General features: G+C 43.6%; 1 long non-coding RNA gene across 1 annotated transcript; it reads right to left on the bottom strand.

Moving 5' to 3' along the window:
- Positions 1-3,507: 3,507 nt before the first annotated feature.
- On the bottom strand, positions 3,508-7,563 carry LOC142586925 (uncharacterized). The gene is made up of 3 exons (XR_012829296.1): positions 7,514-7,563; positions 6,431-6,605; positions 3,508-3,612 (listed from the first exon to the last, which is right to left on the bottom strand). It is a non-coding gene; the product is annotated as an uncharacterized LOC142586925 (long non-coding RNA).
- Positions 7,564-9,180: the final 1,617 nt, after the last annotated feature.

The raw sequence follows: 9,180 nt of genomic DNA, 5'->3' as shown, positions 1-9,180 counted from the left end.
CGCTTCTAAGAGAGGAAGAGCATTCTCGCTCCCGGGTTGTCTCGCCTTTCATTTTATGGTCGCCTTTGTGCGACCCTGCTTCACCACAGAAGTCATCCGCTATTTCCGATGGCATGACAGGCCAGAGTAATTTGTGCTTTGTGTCAATATATTCTCAACGCATTGCGATTCATTGTTGTTCGCGCAATGTTGTGATAACGCAGGTTGCTGGAGTGCCTCTCCTAGCCTGCGAGTGGCTGTTGAGTGTAACTGCTGAAGGTTCACGCCGAGGTTCTAGCCTTTGAACTCCTTGCTGCTGTAAGAATGCTACAGCACTAATACTGCAAATGCATTACATCATTTGTTTCACGTTTCGCAAACTATGATATATTTGTAGCTAGCATCCTAAACCATTGCTTGCACGTAAAGCGAAGAAAATGATAAGTACAGCGACGTAATTTATTATCCTTAAGGGAACATTTCTATAGCAGACTGTTGTTTCTCTCAATAAGCTGTCTATTGGCTGTGCTTATAGGACGTTCGTCACAGAAGTGGTGATGTAGTGCATTGAGGAATCGAGAAAATGTACACGTGCATCAATATAAAACGCATACAAGTATATTTACAGCAATAGAAAAGTAGAAAGAACAAAATAAACCAGCCCATCAATCCAATGCCACTGTATATACTCATGCAAAATGTTAGCCAGTTTCTACGTGACTGCTCCTACAGAGTATGCAGAGTGATTAAAAGTGTGTAAGCGCGCCATCGGTTTCATTAACTCTCAGGGAGGTAGCCTTCCTTGGCCGTCCCCTTTGATATTAGCGCATTCCATGTTTTATTGTGAACAAGCTTTAGCGCGTAAAATTTCTTTGGAAATGAATCATTGTCTTCTCTGTATAATGTTAGTATGTGGTCTTAGAACAAAAAATTTTATGCTTCGTGGTTTTTCAGCCACTTTGGGGACATGTATCACAGGCGTGGCTTGTTTTTCTGATTCCACACGTTTGCTAAAGTTATTATCAGCATTGCAAACATATTGCATCAAATTTCGTTTTTGTGCAGGTATTCACACAATGTATATTTGGCCAAATCAAGGAAAAGATGTAAAAAAAAAACGAAAACACAAAGGGCTTTCCCCAGGTGGTGCAATTGTATAATGGCTTTAATACAGCTTGCTGGTTGTGCCAAAAACACAGTTGGTAGCCTGCGCCCTTTTCTATTGCGGCTCTTCTTCTCCTACCTAACAGTAATTGTTTCGCGTAGTACATGAAGAATTTCAGGAAGGATTTTATGTGACGTTGTGGTAGTAGCCTTAGGCATTTTTTTTTCGCTGAGGGGAAAGTTAACGCATGCTAGTCACCAATATTTTTTTGTTGCTTCCTAATTCGCTTCCCTTTAGACCAACGAATATAATCACTATGCTTACCATAAGTGCTCTCGTCGTAACACTGGCTTTCGCTGGCACATCATCAAGAACGCCCCTTAATATAATAGCTCTGAAGTTACAGCACATGTAATCTATAGTTCATGCGCCTCTTTCGGAGAGAAAACAAAATTCAGAAAGGCAATATCTAACATACCTAACATTAAGACGTCGTCAGCTCAGGGAAAGACCGCAACTCTGCACAATTTTCCGTTGTGACCAGCTGCTCCTTGTAATATTATGTTCAAGCACACTATTTAATGGCTGAATATTCTATCAGGTAGTTGCACTTCAGAAACATGCTCTCACCTGTTGTTGCTAAGAAATAAGAGATATTGAGTTTAACTTCAAGTATTTTGAAAATCGGTGGGAATTTTAACTAGAAGTGGTAAATCATGAAACGGTTACAGTAGATGTTTACTCGACAAATTCGCTGTAGGCACGTCCAAACTTCCGCTGACTATTACATTGAACGAAATACTCTGGCGCGCAGAAATAAAGTTATCAGGAATTCCAAATATTGCATCATCTGCATCAAGCATACAGTTGCTTTAATTTTATGTTGGGAGGCCTCCATTATTCTAGGAAATCTTTGAGCCAATTCGTCCTCTTCATCTGGCCCACTAGATTGTGCGGGTTATCCTGCTGTGTGCACCTAAACCTATTTTTTTGTGAATTTCCATCCCATGGTCAGTGTCCCTTCTGAGTATTTGACTTAGATAAATTGCTCCTTCTCAGACTCTAGAGGCTGACTCGCCGTCATGAAACCTTGTTGCGTTTACAGGCTATAGAACATTACCTTGAAAATCTGCATTAAAATCTTCAACCACACTCTCACAATTTCTCGGCTAAAGTTCTCTATGATTTCTTGAATATATATCCAGTGTTGCTGAAAAGAGCAACCTAATCTTCACGCCAATGGTGATGGAAATATTTGCTGCTGATTCTCACTTCTAAGCGTTCCCAGTCTAATGGCTTGGATACTTCTACCAAACATGCAATGACTACCATGCAAGTGATTGCCTAACGCGTTAGGGATAGACAAATTTTCCACTTTTCTTGTCCAGAATCAACGTAGCTATGGAATACTTGTAGATATTTTCAAATATATTAGGATATAAATTATGTACTCTTTGATTGCCCAATGGCACTAGGATCCATGTTATCTACTCAATGAAGTGCCTCATCATAACCCATGAATACCATATAAATAGGTTGATTGCACTCTGCAAATTTATAAAATACATTATTAAATAAATTATTATGATCAATTGTAAAGTATTCCTTCCTGACGTCAGCTTGCTCTCATTGTTGATTTAATGGAAATGTTTCCTTGATTCTAAAACAAATTATCGTAGTGACTATTTTATACAGTACCGGAAGCAGGCTAGTGGGTGAATATTTCTTTAGGTTTTAACGTCTTCGTTCTTGTGGATTGGTACACTGTTTGAACTGTTCCTGTTCTCGGGTACAGTTGAGATCGTGAGTCATTGTGTATCATTTCGCAATTAATTCAAGCAGGTCATCTCCTCAATGTTTGATTAAATCAATTGCTGTTCCACCTGTTCGTTCTTTTCACGGGGACATCTGTCTCAAGGCCCTCCTAAATTCATCATTTGTTATATAAGCAGCTGTTGTACGCGGTTGCTGACTACTTGCAATGCATGTTGTGTGGCTCGTCTATGTACTTTACAGGTGAGTATATAATTGTTCTGCTACGCCTACCATAATGTAGTATTCATAAATTTTCATTTCCGACTTCATAAAAATAGAGAAATAGCGGCAGCTGTTTGACAGAATGTGCATTAGTTCGAAGCCGAAAAGAGTTTGGTATATTCAGTAGTTAATATGTCCGGTATTGAATTTTTAACTAGTTTCTGTTATGCAAATGCATAAATTATGACGCGTAACATGCGTAGCAAACAGTTGAAAATACCCAGCTGAAAGATGGCGAGTTTAACGATTTATAACCACTTAGCGAACCCCTCATATGGTAATGCTTGATAAAGCACCATATCAAATAACCTACTTTTTTGTAGAACGAGGACCAGTAAGCACTTTACGTGTAAAGCGGTGATTGACAAATTACAAGGCCCGCTCTTACGACGAAGATATCCACTTTTTATTTCAGCTCTTGAACGGTCCAATGGTTGAGTTGAGTCCTATTCTCGCTGATACACAAATGTTAGTGTTGACGTGGCAGCGGGCTGCAACACAAAAAAAGAGTTTGTGATTGTTATATACTAGTTCTGCCACATCATATTGCCAAAATTTAGAAATGTACCTATGTCACGTACCTGGGCAAAACCAAGGTTACGTTGCTTCTGTACTTAGTATATTGCTACACAAACGAACAAAAATCATGTAATAAACACACTATGGCGGTAAAAACTGGATAGTGCTTTCAAACTGTCTCGAATTGAGCGAGGCAGTCAGCATATTTAGTAAATGTCCCAAATCCAAATTTGTCTAATTCAGCATGAGGAATTGTGCAGCCTTAAGTCCTTTTTGCTACTGGATAAGAAGAAACATACGACATGCTATTTTTAGCAGCATCTGAGAGTTATTTGCACATTATGGTTTTTTTTGTGTGTTCAGTGATATTCTCATAAACGTAAAGCAGTCTTGTTTTGATCGTGGTTCTAGTTCGGTTGGACTCCATGACCGTACTTGCACAGCCGTGTTTGCCATCTAACTATATACCACATTTCTGGTAAATAGCTAAACAGTAGAATCTCAATAAATTGTTGCACTCTGTCCTATGTGCAGAATGGCGTCTCCCTTCACGGCAGAGTTAGTCGTCACCCTTCTACACAACATCCCCTCCACACCTCACCCCTTCTGGTCTGACTATGTCCAATGAAGAACTGTTAGGCGTAGAATATCAGCGTTCATTCGTCACTCTGACACTCAGCATTAACTGCTCAAATTTTTATGCTCCTAGGATTACTCCTTTACAGCCACATATTATTACCTACGCCCCCCCCCCCTGCTCATACTCCTTAAATAAAGATTCATGTTTTAAGTAGGCCGATTTTGCAAACGAACAAGCTAATATCGTGTAGTGGCGCGGCGTCCACCTGCGCCAACATTGGTTCAATATATTTTTTTATAAAAGAAGTTCTTCTACGAAGCTGCTTCGACGCTTGGTAGAAAAAATATGGGCCAGATAGTGCATAACTGAACGGTGTGGTGACATCACGGAATGCAAGCTTGGAGTGTGAACACGTTTTGCGACGGACGCTCACGTCACCTTTGCCATGAAAATCGAAACATAAGGTTTCTTCTTTCCATTTCTTCTTGAAGGAACGCAAGCGAACGGCATCCACTCGCTTGGTACACGGCGCAGCTGTGCCCCTTTTCACTTCAGAATAGATGTCCATGTCCAAAATGATCTAGGCTCGGATTTAAGACTAGTGCCACTGAATTTGTGCTTTTTTTTCGACGCATGGCTTCCACTCTGGCGTTATTAGCTGATTTGAATTCCAGCGGCTATATCTGAATGGCTGCTAACTTCCCTTGATCGAAGGGGACGCATACTGCCAACTAAATGAAAGTCTAGATGTGCCTATCAATAACGATTACCTCACTTATTAACGCAACAGCTCGAAAGAGTAAGGTATCTCATCTCTTGCTAATAAAACATTGCATCAATAACGCTGCAAAATGCCGTTACCCTGACTGCTTCATCAAGACGCCAAAGCACCGCACAACCTTGCAATAAAACATTGCATCAATAACGCTGCAAAATGCCGTTACCCTGGCTACTTCATGAAGACGCCAAAGCACCGCACAACCTTTGAAGTCCTTTGAAGTGCACCTAGATAATTAGTGACTGATACTTGTTTCTTTCAATGTAGCTTCAAATAGGCCCCAGTATAGTTCATTTAAAATCTGTGTTATACAATGTACCAAATGGCACAACTGTGATTGGAGGGAAACGTATGCGTGTGTGTGTGCGTGTGGGGAGTAAAACGGTAACTTCTTCGTACTTTACATTAATATGTGCCCACGGAGGTTGACATTTATTTCTCTTTCAACCACTAGAAAGTAAAAGTACTACTTCTGAAATGACCTAATTTGTTGGAATGAAGTTACGACCATCAAGTCAAGAATGCAGTTAGAGACTTTCTTTCGTTATTCCTAAGGTTATTTTTGCGTTCCAACTGGGAGAACATTTTTAGCACGAAAATGTTTGAAGCGTGGCTGGCGTGGCTTAGTCAGTATTATGCCCCATCTCAAAGAATTATCATCCCGTAAATCTGCCAGACCGCAAGTTTTGCCGTTTTGTGGTATAAACAGGCTAAAAATGTTTTTATTAGGATATTGCGTTCTCGAAGACTTATATGTGTTGAAATTACGAGACATAGGCATTATTTGTATATCAATTAGTAATATTGGGGACAACATGGCCCACTATAAAAATGTGGGCGTTTAGAAGTGCCTTTCAGTCTAACTCAGTTGTCGTTTACGGTCAATAGCGTTCTTGCGTGGACCTGACATTTCTTCCGATGTTGATTCCCGACATTTTATAACCGTTCTGTGGGGTCAGGGCCACCTGGCAGTTTTCAGGAATGTGGTACTGTAACGCTGCCCAGCAACACAGGCCTCACGTGCTTGCTATCATTGTCAGTACTTTGTTCTTACATTATTAATTTATTTTATTATTTTCATGCAATAAGTGACGTGGTTACTCCAAAGCTTAACGGAAAAAGTACCTCCGTACATTTGGCGTCGAAATGGTCTGGTACGGCGTCTTTTGTTGTCACACTACAAAAAAAATGTAGCTGCTGAAACAAGTTTTTTCATTTAGGACAGAGAGTTGCGCTAGATGGAATATAGAGATAAACATGTTCCAGCACATGAGAAAAACAAAGAAAGAGGTTCAGAGACATAAGGACGACAGACGTGGCAAAGCAAAGGTCCAACGCGTTACCTTTTCTATCCTCCTCAACATTCTCACCATTTCTCTCAACCATTTTTCTCGTGCGCTGGAACGTGTATTTGCCTTCGTTTTAGAATTACCGTCATCAGCACAGGGGCAACGTGTTTCGTAGACTCCCGCCACAGCTCTCGTGGTGCACTTTTCGCCTAATTTTGACACTAGGTGGCACGTTGGTCCATTGCTGCCGTTCTTCAGGCAGCACAGGCCGTGTCGGCATTGACTTGTGAATTCGCACTTCTCGCCCTGTAGCTTTTCCTGCAATAGGGTAAGAAATAAACTTTTTCAGTAGCAGCTAATAAAAGAAACATGGCGAAGGTTCATTGAACGATGCGTTTTGATCGACACGTCTTAGAAGCGCAGGCTATTGCTAGTACCCTTCGGCAACAGCCCGTACACGGATGTTTATAACGCGTCACATCGGCGCTCATCCATTCATGAAGTGACACTGTAGACACGAAGAATATCTTTATTTAAGAACACCAATGCGAAATCTGAAGTATAGAGGGATTTAACCTTGTTAGACTTCTTGATTCCATAGCCCAGACGGGCCGATAGCATGTACACGGTGTGGGCGTGTACGCTAGGCCTACTTTCGGTGGAAGGGAATAGTCTTGGCGCGGGTACCGGGCGATTGCTAAAATTTGTGTATTCGAGGCTCAGAGCCTTTTATGTATTATTTTTAGTACACTAGGAAAAGCGGAAGATCTCGGATCGTCTCATCTTTGTTATCGGTGCGATAATCTCAATCAGCGGCAGGCTTCCTGGGAGTCCGTTAGAATCCGTCTGAACGGCGTCTGCGTTTCGTGTTGACTCCACAATATTGCTACCACAGCGGCAACTCGCAGTCATCGGTTGCGTACAAACTACTACAAAATGAGCCATCAGCTGCCTTTCCGTGATTTTGTCAAGAATATAGCAATCCGCCCAGTCAAAAGAGAAATGCAAAAAAAACTCAGTGCCCTTCCACTCTGTGAACAAGGACGACCAGCGAAGTTGGTACTGTGGCCTCTTAATGGCAAACTGCACCTCCACCGCGGGTCAGCCCGACGTTGCACTATATTCTGAATCGGCCCACGTATGGGGAGTGCTTAACGCCTGCTTCACCTGCGCCGTGGGTCGGTGCGCCATTGCAGTGGCCCAGGTATGGGGAGTTTTTTACTTACCACGCCAAAGACAGGAAGATTTCCTTGCACAGTAGAGGCAACAGCGTCGCTGTAAAAACGAAAGTGATTTTCAGTGTCGAATAATACGTATGCATAAACTGTGCATGATCCATTACGCATCTTATTCCAAGCTGTGCCACGAATTATACTTTTATGACTGGAAGACATTGTTATGTGTAGAAAGACACAGACGAAATAGGCTATTTACAGGCTGTTTACACTGGACTGGAGCCAGAACACCAGGCCGACATTCGCTCGCGCCAAGGCCACAGACCCTCTTCGTCGTCGTTCTCGCGGCGGCGCGTCCCTTGAGCATCGCTCGATGATATCGTAATACTACCCCCTGCGGCAAAAGCGCCGTCACGGTGCTCTTAAATATCCAAGGCGTGTGGAGAGTAGTAGGGTTTCAGTCGAGCGACGTGGACAACGTCAATGGTTGTCACAGCAGAGGACGTAGTGTGCGTGGCTAAAACGATTTCGCAGGTGACATCGGTCACTTGGCAAACCACGCGATATGGGCCCGTGTAGCAGGAAAGCTGTTTTTCACAAAGGCCAGATTTACGCTTTGGTGACCAAAGCAACACGAGGGTGCCGGGCACAAAATGCACATCACGGTGACGGAGGTCGTAGCGTTGCTTTTGTTTGCCTTGAGAGATTTGTAGACGAGCGCGCGCAAGTTGGCGATCAGGGTCAGCATGGGCGACAGCATCACGGGCATAAACGCTAGTTGATGCTGTGGTGGACAGAAGCACAGTGTCCAGTAGTAGCATCGGTTCACGGCCATACAAGAGGTAAAAAAGAGAAAAGCCAGTAGTGTCCAGACGGGAAGAGTTGTACGCAAACGTAATCTAAGGTAGAGCCTGGTCCCAGTCACGGTGATCGTCTGAAACGTATTTGGATAGCGTGTCTGTAAGGGTGCGGTTCAAACGCTCAGTGAGGCCGTTTGTTTGAGGGTGGTAGGATGTGGTAAACTTATGCTGTATTGAGCACGCACGCATGATGTCGTCAATGACTTTGGCAAAGAAAGTACGGCCACGGTCTGTTAGCAATTGACGCGGAGCACCATGAATCAAAATGACATCATGCAGGAGGAAGTCCGCAACATCAGTTGCGCAACTGGTCGGAAGAGCGCGGGTTTGGCGGAGCTGGTCGCGTAGTCAGCCGCGACTGCAACCTACTTTTTTCCTGATGTAGATTCCGAAAATGGGCCGAGAAGGTCCAAGCTGACACGATGGAAGGGCTCGACAGGGATGTCGAGCGGCTGCAGGTAACCAACGGGGAGCTGGGAAGGCTTCTTGCGTCGGTCGTTGGCAAAGTTCTCAAGCGGCGACCTAACGTCGTACGGAACGGGCAAGGCGCGGCCAGAAAAAACGGCTACGGACACGCTCCTAGGTTCGAGATACGCCGAGGTGTCTTGCCGTTGGTGCGTCGTGAAGCTCTTCTAGAAAGGCTGAGCGAAGGTGTTTAGGTAAGACAAGCAGGAACTCAGAGCCATCCGGATGAAGGTTACGACGGTACAGAGTACCGTCGCGGAGGACGAAGAGGCGTAGAGTGGCGTCGGCCGGAGAGTGTTCAAAACGGTCGATGAGTGCTCTGTTGTAGACGTCACGCCGTTGCTCGTCGGCGAAATGAAGCAGCTGCGACACAGAGAATACGCAAACAGCACC

Source organism: Dermacentor variabilis, chromosome 7 (assembly GCF_050947875.1).
Source record: "Dermacentor variabilis isolate Ectoservices chromosome 7, ASM5094787v1, whole genome shotgun sequence".
In the NCBI taxonomy this organism is placed as follows: Eukaryota; Metazoa; Arthropoda; class Arachnida; order Ixodida; family Ixodidae; genus Dermacentor; species Dermacentor variabilis.
Note: the sequence above shows the minus strand (reverse complement) of the source record. Positions and strands in the feature narration are given on the sequence as shown.